This window comes from Branchiostoma lanceolatum, chromosome 1 (assembly GCF_035083965.1).
Source record: "Branchiostoma lanceolatum isolate klBraLanc5 chromosome 1, klBraLanc5.hap2, whole genome shotgun sequence".
Taxonomy (NCBI): domain Eukaryota; kingdom Metazoa; phylum Chordata; class Leptocardii; order Amphioxiformes; family Branchiostomatidae; genus Branchiostoma; species Branchiostoma lanceolatum.
Window position 1 is genome coordinate 39,574,512 of NC_089722.1, and position 15,562 is coordinate 39,590,073.

The window sequence follows — 15,562 nt, forward strand, 5'->3', positions numbered from 1 at the left end:
CACATTAACAACATTAAAACGAACATTAGAATTCTGAACCAAAACTGACACAACCCTTCCTTCCATGTCAGTCTTGGAAGACACAAGCTCCCAATTTTCCGATAGGAGAATGCCAACCCCCCTCGCGGAATTGGTGCCCATCGACCAGACAGTCCGACCGCCCCATTGACGGGACCAGTAATTCTTGTCAGCCAAGGAGGAGACGTGACATTCCTGCAGGCATGCCACGTCAATCCTCCTTGCCCGACAGAAATCAAAGACCGACATTCGTTTGTCCCTATCCTTCATCCCATTCACATTCAACGACAATACATTAAGTTCAGCCATTGAGACCTACTTCTTTTTGTCTTTTCCGACCCTTCCACCCCTCGCACTCTTTCTCTGGGGCTTCGGCTCGGGCACCTCACCAGAGGAAAATTGGTTTATCTGGGATCCAAACCCAGACAACCCCTTCCTCTTCTTCTTCTTCTTTTCATTTCCCTGAACCTTCCATCCTTTTTGGGCGTCCGGCTCAGAGTCAGATGAGGAGCGCATGGAACTTTCTGTGTCTGACAGCCTCTCGATGTTCATCACTAACGGGTTTGATAGGTCTAACTTGAGATGAATATTCTCATTACTCTCCAATTCAGAGCCTTCGTCATCAAACAAGGATTTCTCACCCTCCGACTCAACCTGAGTCAGGAGCTTGTTAGCCCCGCTCCCAGGGAGGCCGTGATCGAACGGATCCTCATCCTTATCTTCCATCCTGACGGGAGGGGCTACTGGACCCACTGTATTAGCTGACTCTACATCAGGGGAATCTGAGAGACTCGATACCCCTTTGGACTGTGACACCAAGAGTTCCGACTTCTCAGAGGAAGTCTCCTGGCCCACTGCCTTAGAGGGAACTGCTTTAACAGAAGTATTTTCTGACACCGTCTCATTCTCAACAGAACCCTTCACACTGATCCCGTTCTCACCCGACCCACTAGCACCATCGGTAATAGACCCACCAGGCTGTGGCCCGGGGAGCTTGGCCTCCTTAACAGAAGGTTCTTCTGACTCTAACCCCTTCTCACCAGAGCCCGACTCTAACCCCTTCTCACCCGAGCCCGACCCACTAGCTTGTGGCTCGGAAGACGTGGCCCCCACAACAGACGGCGGCTTCGGGGTTTTCGACCATGTCGTTTTCAGGGTACACGCTTCAGGAAACGTTAAGTTACAGGTACGACCTGCATGACCCTCCTCCCCACACCAATTGCACTTGATGGCCGAAGTGCAGTCTTTGGCGAGGTGGCCAAGACCCATACATTTGGAGCATTTTTCCTCGTCGCACTCCGCGACGAGATGCCCCTCCTTCCCACACCTGTGGCACAACCTCGGTTGGCCGCCATATCGGAATGAGATGATCTCATTTCCCAACCTCATGGTGTTGGGAACATGCCTCTTGAGCTTCATCCGGTACTGGCGCGTACCGGACAACAGCTCCGGGAACCCTTTGCTTGCATAGCTGACGTACTTGCTGTCAAGTACGTCCCCATACTCCCTCAGACGATGTCTCACGTGGTTATCGTCTAGTTCTAGAGGGATGTCCAGGGCTGTCACCACGGTGATACCAGCCCCGTACGTGTCTACCTCTACACTACTATCTGCACACAGTGCGGGCGAAGCCTTGTGGAAAGCCGTCTGTGATTTAAAGGTAATCTCACAGCGGCCCTTCCCCTTGTTTTGGATTCCCTGCACCTCAGTGACAGGGATCCCGTTCTTTCCCAGCAGGTTTACAACATTCGCCAAGTCACCCTCTACTTTCTTATCTAAAAACGTTATCCCTACACTCCTCTTCCTAACGAAACCGGAAGGAGCCGGGGGCATCTTCCTGTAGGGAACTGGCGGCATTTCGCAACAAAAGTCCTATGGAAGGACCTTCCGTCGCAACAAACACCTTCAGAACCTTTACCGCCAAACCCCCATCCACACCCTCCGCTGTAGAGCCGAAAATAACCTAATACCCGGAGATCTAGGTCAACGACCGCGCAGCCCGCGTGCCTTCGCTCGCTAACGAGACAGGCGGGCGGGCGATAGCACTATGAAAACGGGGGTGAGGGTTAGAAAACACGTTTCTTACGGTTCTAAAACACTCCGAAATATTCACCAGGTAGGGAAAAAATTCCACACCAATTTCACAGAGTTACTCCCGGTTGGCGCCAACCGTTTTGGAGCAACTCAGTGACGAAAACAGTCTCTTTGTTCTCAGACCACGCGGTCTGAGGTGGACTGTACCACTCCGTCCGCCGCTTTCACGGGGGGGGGGGGGTGCGGATACAGAAGACCCCTCAAAACACACTTAAATCAAAAAACAAAATCAAACTAACACCGTACAAGTACCTAGACAAACCTGCTCCCCAACCTGACGGAAGGGGAAGTCAGTTACTCCACGCAAACCGGAGAAAACAGCCCCCAAAGATCGACCGGAGCTGGCTACCCCCGTCCTGCGGAGGAAACGGTGTGCTTCCACCGACCGTCTCCCGTAAGAGAGGTACGGTGCAAGAAAAACGGCCGTAGCTTTGGAAAACCACAAGCTATAGAAATAACAAAACTACCAAAATGATCCGAAGACAACCCGCAACCAAGTCGCTGGACTTATCGCCCTCTACGAGAACTCTAACCGCCCTCAGTGGGCTGAAAGGAGGACTCGAAGCGGAGCGGGGGCAAGGCACGTCTGAACGTGTCCCCCTAGCGATCAGATACTACTACACTTGATCTTAGCCAAAAGGCCGAGAAGCGATAAACCGGTTGAGCTTGACCGCTAGCCCCCCTCCCCCGGGAACGAGCCAAGTTCACGTGGCGAGCTATGCATCGCAAACAGCTTCAAGCTTGAACATAAAGCAATTAGTGCCCGCACACCTGGCGCGCCTTCTCTCCTTCATAATCTCTTCAATTTGGTTGACAAACGGAAGCGCTCTACTTTATGTGGACGAACCACGGACTACACCCAAAAACACACATCACGCGCTCCTGGCTCGTCCTGGCTCTTCCTGGCTCTGCCTAATTGGTGCAAAGAAGCGACTACGTCACACCAACGCAGAAAACGGGCTCCTTAGGGTTCAAAGCCGAGCCAAGGGCGGGTAGACAAGACAACAAGGCAATGTTGTTGTTCGCGAACAGCGTTGCCATTGTTGTTCGCCAGGAGGCGCGCGCCCGCGGTTCCCTTACATCATTCATCTTCACAGGGCGGGCGGCGTCTGCTTTTCCCCTTAACTTCGATGCCTGTGGTGGATTTTTCAAGTCCGCCGGACCTTGTCGATTCGGCCTGAAGGTCCGCAAAGGGGAGAGGAAGGTCGCATGCAGCCAGCCCACTAAATTTACGGAAGGAATTAAAAGGAGCGAGCGAGAAAGCAGCAGCGGTGGGCGAGGCGGCTAGCTGTGCGTGTGTACGTATCTCTCATACGTTGATACGAGGCGCGCGGGCGCTTAGATTCCCGATTCCTACGTTTAACATCGAATTACGTCCACATCGCACTGCTTTCGTCAGAATCGAACCACAGACAGACGTCCTGGAATTTTCCACTGCCTCTGCGTGCTCTCCCGACCTCTCCCGGCTCTTGGTGGCGCTGTTGCTTGCTCCAGTTCCAGTCTGAAAGTAGAAGAAAGATAAAATGCGAAAATTAAACATGTACAGTAGAGTTGGGGGATGTGAGAGCTATAAACGCAGTAAGGTTCAGTATATATACTCGTAACACGTATGCACATACTTCAAACGAGTACAGACTGCTGATAAATCCACATTGCTGGATTGCTGGGCCAGTTTGGTGGTTTGTGTATGTGTGCAACTTATTTTGGATTTGTAAGGGGATGGACCGAATCTCAGAAGTACTGCAATACTGAGCCGATCCGCGGTCAGGACGGAGCAAGCTCCTAGTCCATGACCAAAGTCAAAAAATCAATTTAATCTAGATTCCCCGATGGGGAATGTATCAGAGATTAAACTGATAAGAACAGATACTCTTTTGTGAAGTATTTGATTCGATTTTCACGAGTATACTGAACTTATCAAGTTTATGGCACAAAGGCCTCCTATCCACTGATACACATCTAGAAAATCAATTCCACGGATCGACTCAGCATTGCAGCACTTTCCCACCCACCACTCTCGACACTTGATCTTAGCCAAAAGGCCGAGAAGCGATAAACCGGTTGAGCTTGACCGCTAGCCCCCCTCCCCCGGGAACGAGCCAAGTTCACGTGGCGAGCTATGCATCGCAAACAGCTTCAAGCTTGAACATAAAGCAATTAGTGCCCGCACACCTGGCGCGCCTTCTCTCCTTCATAATCTCTTCAATTTGGTTGACAAACGGAAGCGCTCTACTTTATGTGGACGAACCACGGACTACACCCAAAAACACACATCACGCGCTCCTGGCTCGTCCTGGCTCTTCCTGGCTCTGCCTAATTGGTGCAAAGAAGCGACTACGTCACACCAACGCAGAAAACGGGCTCCTTAGGGTTCAAAGCCGAGCCAAGGGCGGGTAGACAAGACAACAAGGCAATGTTGTTGTTCGCGAACAGCGTTGCCATTGTTGTTCGCCAGGAGGCGCGCGCCCGCGGTTCCCTTACATCATTCATCTTCACAGGGCGGGCGGCGTCTGCTTTTCCCCTTAACTTCGATGCCTGTGGTGGATTTTTCAAGTCCGCCGGACCTTGTCGATTCGGCCTGAAGGTCCGCAAAGGGGAGAGGAAGGTCGCATGCAGCCAGCCCACTAAATTTACGGAAGGAATTAAAAGGAGCGAGCGAGAAAGCAGCAGCGGTGGGCGAGGCGGCTAGCTGTGCGTGTGTACGTATCTCTCATACGTTGATACGAGGCGCGCGGGCGCTTAGATTCCCGATTCCTACGTTTAACATCGAATTACGTCCACATCGCACTGCTTTCGTCAGAATCGAACCACAGACAGACGTCCTGGAATTTTCCACTGCCTCTGCGTGCTCTCCCGACCTCTCCCGGCTCTTGGTGGCGCTGTTGCTTGCTCCAGTTCCAGTCTGAAAGTAGAAGAAAGATAAAATGCGAAAATTAAACATGTACAGTAGAGTTGGGGGATGTGAGAGCTATAAACGCAGTAAGGTTCAGTATATATACTCGTAACACGTATGCACATACTTCAAACGAGTACAGACTGCTGATAAATCCACATTGCTGGATTGCTGGGCCAGTTTGGTGGTTTGTGTATGTGTGCAACTTATTTTGGATTTGTAAGGGGATGGACCGAATCTCAGAAGTACTGCAATACTGAGCCGATCCGCGGTCAGGACGGAGCAAGCTCCTAGTCCATGACCAAAGTCAAAAAATCAATTTAATCTAGATTCCCCGATGGGGAATGTATCAGAGATTAAACTGATAAGAACAGATACTCTTTTGTGAAGTATTTAATTCGATTTTCACGAGTATACTGAACTTATCAAGTTTATGGCACAAAGGCCTCCTATCCACTGATACACATCTAGACAAATCAATTCCACGGATCGACTCAGCATTGCAGCACTTTCCCACCCACCACTCTCGGTCCATCCCTCACAAATCCAAAACAGACGCACACACATATATTTTTGGCTTTTGTATTTTATCATTTTTTTGGGTTTTTCTATTTTTGACCTAGCCAACTAAGTCAGGGCGGCTAGGCCTGCAACTACTACATGAAAAAAGCTCCAAACGGAGTCAACAAGAAATAATAACTTCAACGACACAATGGCGGCGCCTCCTTAAAAGGAGAAAGTCACGCTTGCCACATCAACCGTGGCCCAAGAAAAACCATCGGCCCAGACCGTGAGGAAACCACTAGGGCCAAGGCGATCAAACTCAAAACGGAGTCTCTCCTCCAAACGGTTTCTCACCGTCGTCACAAGCTCAGAGCCCGTATATCGTTTGCCCTCAAACACACATTCACACCTCGTCCGCCAGAGGATAGATCTCATGATCGCCGCCAGGGCCTGCAGCACGCGCCTGACCCTGGACGTCAACCCCCCCGGCACCAATCCCCATAGCGCAAAGGACCTTGAGATGGAGAAACCCGGGCTGATTTTCCTCTCCACCAAGTTTTCCAGCCACATCCACGCCTCCGCGATCACTGGGCACTCCCAGAACAAGTGTGAAACACTCTCCTCTCCTTGACAACGGAGTCTGGGACACAAACTACTGGCCACAAATCCCCTCCACGAGTTGAGCTTCTTTCTGGTCTTCAAAGAATTGTGGGCAGAGTGCCAGCTTGTCATTCTCTCCCACTTGGTGAGTAGGGGATTGTGGAGGGCCTTCCATACAGAAGACCAGTCCACGCTCCCATCCGCACGCTCACACAGAGGCACAATATTCTCCACTTCTAGCAGAATAGAGTAGAGGGCCGCCACCGAAGTCGACTTCCATTCGATATCGACATCACTCAAAGCATTCAACAATCGCTTCACTTCCGTGTAATGCGGAGGGCTGTCCAGAGTGTGAGGAACAGCGTTAGACCACGACTCCTCATCAATCCTCCTCAAAGCAAGGCCTATCCAGTAATGTGCAAATCTGGATACAGGCAACTGAGGATTAACCAGGGCTTTCCTCACCACTTTAAGGAGGAGAGCTTTGGCCTTGAGTGGTACGGAAACCAGGCCCAACCCTCCTTTGTCCTTCGGCAAGAGCAGAGTGCGTCTTGCGACCATCTCTGTCTTGCCGTCCCACATAAAACAATAAATCTCTTTCTCTATCCTTACTTTTACAGCCTGTGGCAACGGATAGATCGGCGCCGTGTACCACAGAGTGGCGGCCGCTAAACAATTTACTATGAGAGCTTTACCAAAAAGCGTCAACTTTCTACTCTCCCACTGGGACAACTTGGCCTTAAATTTAACAAAACGCTGCATCCAGGCGACCTCAGCCAACTGGATGTTGCCCACCGGACTACCCAGTATAGTCAAATAGGTCGAAACCCACTGCTTAATAGGGTAAGGCTTATCTTGCCTTCCTTTCCAACTGCCCAGCCATAAAGCTTCTGTTTTACCCATATTCAACTTCGATCCCGTACCCGCCTCGAACCTTGTAATGGTCAGGAAAATCTTGTCGATCGACAGTTGGTCCGTAAGCACACACGTGTTATCATCCGCAAACTGAACCAACTTAACCTCACTTCCCGAACCACCGGGCAGTTGGACACCTCGAATTTGAGGATCAGCCCTTATGGCCGCAGCCAAAGGTTCTATACATAACACATACAACAAAGGTGACAGAGGGCATCCCTGTCTTACCCCCCTAGCCACAGAAATCCTGTCAGACAGGTGACCATTTACCATAACTTTACTGGATACGTCGCTATACAGCGTCTTAATCCAGCCAATAAAGTTAGGGCCAAAGCCCAACTTTTGTAACACCTGATTCATGTATTCATGATCCACCCGATCAAAGGCCTTCTCCTGGTCCAGGGCCAGGAAGGCACAAGGAATATTTTTACTATTGACATACTCAGCTATATCCCTCAAAAGAGTCAAGCTATCCTCAATAGCCCTCCCCGGTATTCCACAAGACTGGTCTGGGTGAACTACCGAGGAAATAACATTCTTTAGTCTATTGGCAATACTTTTGGACAAAATCTTGTAATCGACATTGAGTAATGTTATTGGACGCTTGTTCGCCGGGCTCAATTGGTCTCCCTTCTTTTCGAGAAGAGAAATCACACCCTCTCTTTGAGACGAGGACAGTGAACCCTCCCGCAGTCCCTCATTTACGACCTCCAAAAGGTCTCCACCCACTACTGCCCAGAATTTCTGATAAAATTCCTTGGGCAGCCCATCTGAACCAGGCGATTTCCCATTTTGCATACCTTTTAGAGCTTCCTCCAGCTCTGCAAGGGAAATCGGCCTGTCCAAACTGTCCACACACTCTACGGGAAGTGTTTGATCCAAACTATTCAGGAAGAAACTCCTCTCCCCAGGATCACTCTGTTCGGCACTAAATAACTGGCCATAAAATTGGTGGAAGACCTGGACTATATCCTCAGTACTGTCAACTACATTGCCTTCAGGAGTTCTTATTTGATGAATGACCTTTTTCTGCCCCCTCTTTCTTTCCTTTTGGAAGAAAAATCGGGTTGGCTTTTCATCATTCTCAAAGTTCTTGATCTTACTGCGCAGACGCTGTCCGGCAAGCCGGTCTTGTACCAATTTATTCAAGGACGTCTTGGCTGACTCATACCTGCTCAGGGTCTCAGCTGTTGTGTCACCTGAGTTCAAGCGGGACCTGAGTTGTTCCACCTTTTTTTCCAGATCTTGTTGGATAAGTCTATCATCCCTGGCCCTTCGTTTCGAATGAACCACCACAAGATCTTGGACCTTGGATTTGGTGGCATCCCACCAGTCTCTCCGATTATTATAGTCCTTTTTGCCCTGTTGCCACGTCTTGTACTTACTCACAAATTCACGCTCAAAGAGCGAGTCAGATAATACACTTACGTTGCATTTCCACAAGCCATTGCCCCGGTCTATACCGTGAGTGGGCTCAATTTTCGTAACCACCCCATCATGGTCAGAGAATGGACAAGAGACAATGCTGGAAGCAGACACCAACCCCACCTGGGTGTAAATTCTGTCCAGCCTGGACCTCGAAGTATTTGAGGGCGACCTCCATGTGAACTCCGTCTCATTTGGGTGTTCTACCCTCCAGGCATCACTCAGTTCTAACTCAGTACAGAGCGCTCTTAATTCTCTAACGTCCTGAGTCTGCGACCCCGGTGCCGTTAGAGAGGTAGTGAACCTATCCAATGCAGGGTCCAGTACACAATTAAAGTCTCCTGCCAAAACCAGGGTGGAGTTAGGGTACATATATTGGTGGAGGTTGGCAAAAAAGGCCTCCCTCCCCGCCGGGACACACGGGGCATACACATTAACAACATTAAAAAGGACATTAGAATTCTGAACCAAAACTGACACAACCCTTCCTTCCATGTCAATCTTGGAAGACACAAGCTCCCAATTTTCCGATAGGAGAATGCCAACCCCCCTCGCGGAATTGGTGCCCATCGACCAGACAGTCCGACCGCCCCATTGACGGGACCAGTAATTCTTGTCAGCCAAGGAGGAGACGTGACATTCCTGCAGGCATGCCACGTCAATCCTCCTTGCCCGACAGAAATCAAAGACCGACATTCGTTTGTCCCTATCCTTCATCCCATTTACATTCAACGACAATACATTAAGTTCAGCCATTGCGACCTACTTCTTTTTGTCTTTTTTGACCCTTCCACCCCTCGCACTCTTTCTCTGGGGCTTCGGCTCGGGCACCTCACCAGAGGAGAATTGGTTTATTTGGGATCCAAACCCAGACAACTCCTTCCTCTTCCTCTTCTTTTTCTTTTCATTTCCTTGAACCTTCCATCCTTTTTGGGCGCCCGGCTCAGAGTCAGATGAGGAGCGCATGGAACTTTCTGAGTCTGACAGCCTCTCGAGGTCCATCACTAGCGGGTTTGATAGGTCTAACTTGAGATGAATATTCTCATTACTCTCCAATTCAGAGCCTTCGTCATCAAACAAGGATTTCTCACCCTCCGACTCAACCTGAGTCAGGAGCTTGTTATCCCCGCTCCCAGGGAGGCCATGATCAAACGGATCCTCATCCTTATCTTCCATCCTGACGGGAGGGGCTACTGGACCCACTGTATTAGCTGACTCTACATCAGGGGAATCTTTGGACTGTGGCACCAAGAGTTCCGACTTCTCAGAGGAAGTCTCCTGGCCCACTGCCTGAGAGGGAACTGCTTTAACCGGAGTATTTTCTGACACCGTCTCATTCTCAACAGAACCCTTCACACTGATCCCTTTCTCATCCAACCCACTAGCACCTTCGGTAACAGACCCACCAGGCTGTGGCCCAGGGATCTTGGCCTCCTTAACAGAAGGTTCTTCTGACTCTAACCCCTTCTCACCAGTGCCCGTCTCTAACCCCTTCTCACCAGAGCCCGACCCGCTAGCTTGTGGCTCGGCAGACGTGGCCCCCACAACAGACGGCGGCTTCGGGGTTTTCGACCATGTCGTTTTCAGGGTACACGCTTCAGGAAACGTTAAGTTACAGGTACGACCTGCATGGCCCTCCTCCCCACACCAATTGCACTTGATGGCCGAAGTGCAGTCCTTGGCGAGGTGGCCAAGACCCATACATTTGGAGCATTTTTCCTCGTCGCACTCCGCGACGAGATGCCCCTCCTTCCCACACTTGTGGCACAACCTCGGTTGGCCGCCATATCGAAATGAGATGATCTCATTTCCCAACCTCATGGTGTTGGGAACATGCCTCTTGAGCTTCATCCGGTACTGGCGCGTACCGGTCAACAGCTCAGGGAAACCTTTGCTTGCATAGCTGACGTACTTGCTGTCAAGTACGTCCCCATACTCCCTCAGACGATGTCTAACGTGGTTATCGTCTAGTTCTAGAGGGATGTCCAGGGCTGTCACCACGGTGATACCAGCCCCGTACGTGTCTACCTCTACACTACTATCTGCACACAGTGCGGGTGAAGCCTTGTGGAAAGCCGTCTGTGATTTAAAGGTAATCTCACAGCGGCCCTTCCCCTTGTTTTGGATTCCCTGCACCTCAGTGACAGGGATCCCGTTCTTTCCCAGCAGGTTTACAACATTCGCCAAATCACCCTCTACTTTCTTATCTAAAAAAGTTACCCGTACACTCCTCTTCCTAACGAAACCGGAAGGAGCCGGGGGCATCTTCCTGTAGGGAACTGGCGGCATTTCGCAACAAAAGTCCTATGGAAGGACCTTCCGTCGCAACAAACACCTTCAGAACCTCTCCCGCCAAACCCCCATCCACACCCTCCGCTGTAGAGCCGAAAATAACCTGATACCCGGAGATCTAGGTCAACGACCGCACAGCCCGCGTGCCTTCGCTGGCTAACGAGACAGGCGGGCGGGCGATAGCACTATGAAAACGGGGGTGAGGGTTAGAAAACACGTTTCCTACGGTTCTAAAACACTCAGAAATATTCTCCAGGTAGGGAAAAAATTCCACACCAATTTCACAGAGTTACTCCCGGTTGGCGCCAACCGTTTTGGAGCAACTCAGTGACGAAAACAGTCTCTTTGTTCTCAGACCACGCGGTCTGAGGCGGACTGTACCACTCCGTCCGCCGCTTTCACGGGGGGGTGCGGATACAGAAGACCCCTCAAAACACACGTAAATCAAAAAACAAAATCAAACTAACACCGTACAAGTACCTAGACCAACCTGCTCCCCAACCTGACGGAAGGGGAAGTCAGTTACTCCACGCAAACCGGAGAAAACAGCTCCCAAAGATCGACCGGAGCTGGCTACCCCCGTCCTGCGGAGGAAACGGTGTGCTTCCACCGACCGTCTCCCGTAAGAGAGGTACGGTGCAAGAAAAACGGCCGTAGCTTGAGCAAAATACAAGGTACAGAAAAACTAAAACCACCCAAATGATCCGGGGACAACCCGCAACCAAGTCGCTGGACTTATCGCCCTCGACGAGTACTCTAACCGCCCTCAGTGGGCTGAAAGGAGGACTCGAAGCGGAGCGGGGGCAAGGCACGTCTGAACGTGTCCCTTAGCCAAAAGGCCGAGCCTACACTTGATCTTAGCCAAAAGGCCGAGAAGCGATAAACCGGTTGAGCTTGACCGCTAGCCCCCCTCCCCCGGGAACGAGCCAAGTTCACGTGGCGAGCTATGCATCGCAAACAGCTTCAAGCTTGAACATAAAGCAATTAGTGCCCGCACACCTGGCGCGCCTTCTCTCCTTCATAATCTCTTCAATTTGGTTGACAAACGGAAGCGCTCTACTTTATGTGGACGAACCACGGACTACACCCAAAAACACACATCACGCGCTCCTGGCTCGTCCTGGCTCTTCCTGGCTCTGCCTAATTGGTGCAAAGAAGCGACTACGTCACACCAACGCAGAAAACGGGCTCCTTAGGGTTCAAAGCCGAGCCAAGGGCGGGTAGACAAGACAACAAGGCAATGTTGTTGTTCGCGAACAGCGTTGCCATTGTTGTTCGCCAGGAGGCGCGCGCCCGCGGTTCCCTTACATCATTCATCTTCACAGGGCGGGCGGCGTCTGCTTTTCCCCTTAACTTCGATGCCTGTGGTGGATTTTTCAAGTCCGCCGGACCTTGTCGATTCGGCCTGAAGGTCCGCAAAGGGGAGAGGAAGGTCGCATGCAGCCAGCCCACTAAATTTACGGAAGGAATTAAAAGGAGCGAGCGAGAAAGCAGCAGCGGTGGGCGAGGCGGCTAGCTGTGCGTGTGTACGTATCTCTCATACGTTGATACGAGGCGCGCGGGCGCTTAGATTCCCGATTCCTACGTTTAACATCGAATTACGTCCACATCGCACTGCTTTCGTCAGAATCGAACCACAGACAGACGTCCTGGAATTTTCCACTGCCTCTGCGTGCTCTCCCGACCTCTCCCGGCTCTTGGTGGCGCTGTTGCTTGCTCCAGTTCCAGTCTGAAAGTAGAAGAAAGATAAAATGCGAAAATTAAACATGTACAGTAGAGTTGGGGGATGTGAGAGCTATAAACGCAGTAAGGTTCAGTATATATACTCGTAACACGTATGCACATACTTCAAACGAGTACAGACTGCTGATAAATCCACATTGCTGGATTGCTGGGCCAGTTTGGTGGTTTGTGTATGTGTGCAACTTATTTTGGATTTGTAAGGGGATGGACCGAATCTCAGAAGTACTGCAATACTGAGCCGATCCGCGGTCAGGACGGAGCAAGCTCCTAGTCCATGACCAAAGTCAAAAAATCAATTTAATCTAGATTCCCCGATGGGGAATGTATCAGAGATTAAACTGATAAGAACAGATACTCTTTTGTGAAGTATTTGATTCGATTTTCACGAGTATACTGAACTTATCAAGTTTATGGCACAAAGGCCTCCTATCCACTGATACACATCTAGACAAATCAATTCCACGGATCGACTCAGCATTGCAGCACTTTCCCACCCACCACTCTCGGTCCATCCCACACAAACCCAAAAAAGACGCACACACATATATATTTTTGGCTTTTGTATTTTATAATTTTTTTGGGTTTTCCTATTTTTGACCTAGCCAACTATGTCAGGGCGGCTAGGCCTGCAACTACCACATGTAATAAACACCTCAACCGAGGTCAAAAAAACAGTCTAAAGCTTTATAGACACTTGGGAAATATCAACGTCAGCCCAGGAATACCCATCTGCCCAGGTAGTGAGAAACCCATCTGGGCCTAGGCGATGGTATTCAAACTCAAGTCTCTCCCTAAGAGATTTCTGCAGACGCGCAATCAATTCCTGCCCAGAAAACTTCATCTTCTCAAAGATAACCTGGCACCTGGTCTTCCATAATAGAGCCCTGGTGATGGCCGCCAGGGTCTCCAAAACAAGCCTCGTTCTTGTCGGCATATTCTGGAAGACCAGACCAAAAACGGCAAACGCACCCGACAGACGAAACTGTGGGAAGATACGCCTATATACAAGGCCTTCAACCCACTCCCAAACCTCCGCCACCACCGCACACTCCCAGAAGAGATGTGTCACACTTTCCACCAAGTTGCAACCATTTCTGGGACAGGTGTCCGAATCAATATAGCCCCTCCACGATCGCAACTTCTGCCTGATAAGAACAGATACTACACTTGATCTTAGCCAAAAGGCCGAGAAGCGATAAACCGGTTGAGCTTGACCGCTAGCCCCCCTCCCCCGGGAACGAGCCAAGTTCACGTGGCGAGCTATGCATCGCAAACAGCTTCAAGCTTGAACATAAAGCAATTAGTGCCCGCACACCTGGCGCGCCTTCTCTCCTTCATAATCTCTTCAATTTGGTTGACAAACGGAAGCGCTCTACTTTATGTGGACGAACCACGGACTACACCCAAAAACACACATCACGCGCTCCTGGCTCGTCCTGGCTCTTCCTGGCTCTGCCTAATTGGTGCAAAGAAGCGACTACGTCACACCAACGCAGAAAACGGGCTCCTTAGGGTTCAAAGCCGAGCCAAGGGCGGGTAGACAAGACAACAAGGCAATGTTGTTGTTCGCGAACAGCGTTGCCATTGTTGTTCGCCAGGAGGCGCGCGCCCGCGGTTCCCTTACATCATTCATCTTCACAGGGCGGGCGGCGTCTGCTTTTCCCCTTAACTTCGATGCCTGTGGTGGATTTTTCAAGTCCGCCGGACCTTGTCGATTCGGCCTGAAGGTCCGCAAAGGGGAGAGGAAGGTCGCATGCAGCCAGCCCACTAAATTTACGGAAGGAATTAAAAGGAGCGAGCGAGAAAGCAGCAGCGGTGGGCGAGGCGGCTAGCTGTGCGTGTGTACGTATCTCTCATACGTTGATACGAGGCGCGCGGGCGCTTAGATTCCCGATTCCTACGTTTAACATCGAATTACGTCCACATCGCACTGCTTTCGTCAGAATCGAACCACAGACAGACGTCCTGGAATTTTCCACTGCCTCTGCGTGCTCTCCCGACCTCTCCCGGCTCTTGGTGGCGCTGTTGCTTGCTCCAGTTCCAGTCTGAAAGTAGAAGAAAGATAAAATGCGAAAATTAAACATGTACAGTAGAGTTGGGGGATGTGAGAGCTATAAACGCAGTAAGGTTCAGTATATATACTCGTAACACGTATGCACATACTTCAAACGAGTACAGACTGCTGATAAATCCACATTGCTGGATTGCTGGGCCAGTTTGGTGGTTTGTGTATGTGTGCAACTTATTTTGGATTTGTAAGGGGATGGACCGAATCTCAGAAGTACTGCAATACTGAGCCGATCCGCGGTCAGGACGGAGCAAGCTCCTAGTCCATGACCAAAGTCAAAAAATCAATTTAATCTAGATTCCCCGATGGGGAATGTATCAGAGATTAAACTGATAAGAACAGATACTCTTTTGAAGTATTTATACTGAATCACTTCAAGTATCACTTAGTTCTCATCTTGTTTACGCAGCCTTAAGGCGCTCATATCCACTGATACACTCTAGATCAAATTGACTTTCACAGATCGGCTCAGCATTGCTGTACTTCATCCCACCCACCACTCTCGGTCCATCCCCAGACACTATTTAATATTTTTGGGTTTTGTATTTTATAATTTTTTTTTTTTGGGGTTTTCTGTTTTTGACCTAACCGACTAAGACAGGGCGGCTAGGCCTGCAACTACTACATGAAAAAGTGCTCCAGAGGGAGCCAACAACAAGCCAAAACTTCAACAACACGATGGCAGCACCTCCTTAAAAGGAGAAAGCCACGCTTGACACATCAACCGTGGCCCAAGAAAACCCATCGGCCCAGACCGTGAGGAAACCACTAGGTCCAAGACGAGCAAACTCAAAACGGAGTCGCTCCTCCAAACGGTTTCTCACCGACGTCACAAGTTCAGGGCCCGAAAATCGTTTGCCCTCAAACACACATTCACACCTCGTCCGCCAGAGGAAAGATCTCATGATCGCCGCCAGGGCCTGCAACACACGCCTGACTCTGGACGACAACCCCCCTGGCACCAATCCCCACAGCGCAAAGGACCTAGTGATCGAGAAACCCGGGCTGAT

At 50.4% G+C, this 15,562-nt stretch overlaps 1 non-coding gene and 4 pseudogenes across 1 annotated transcript; all 5 read right to left on the minus strand.

Moving 5' to 3' along the window:
- Positions 1–3,826: 3,826 nt before the first annotated feature.
- LOC136426341 (U2 spliceosomal RNA) lies at positions 3,827–3,997 on the minus strand (annotated as a pseudogene).
- Positions 3,998–5,227: 1,230 nt separating this feature from the next.
- Positions 5,228–5,398, minus strand: LOC136426342 (U2 spliceosomal RNA; annotated as a pseudogene).
- Positions 5,399–12,683: 7,285 nt separating this feature from the next.
- Positions 12,684–12,854, minus strand: LOC136426339 (U2 spliceosomal RNA; annotated as a pseudogene).
- A 685-nt stretch (positions 12,855–13,539) lies between these two features.
- On the minus strand, positions 13,540–13,681 carry LOC136426350 (U2 spliceosomal RNA; annotated as a pseudogene).
- Positions 13,682–14,742: 1,061 nt separating this feature from the next.
- Positions 14,743–14,934, minus strand: LOC136426326 (U2 spliceosomal RNA). Its single transcript, XR_010754263.1, has one exon. It is a non-coding gene; the product is annotated as a U2 spliceosomal RNA (small nuclear RNA).
- Between the last annotated feature and the right edge of the window lie 628 nt (positions 14,935–15,562).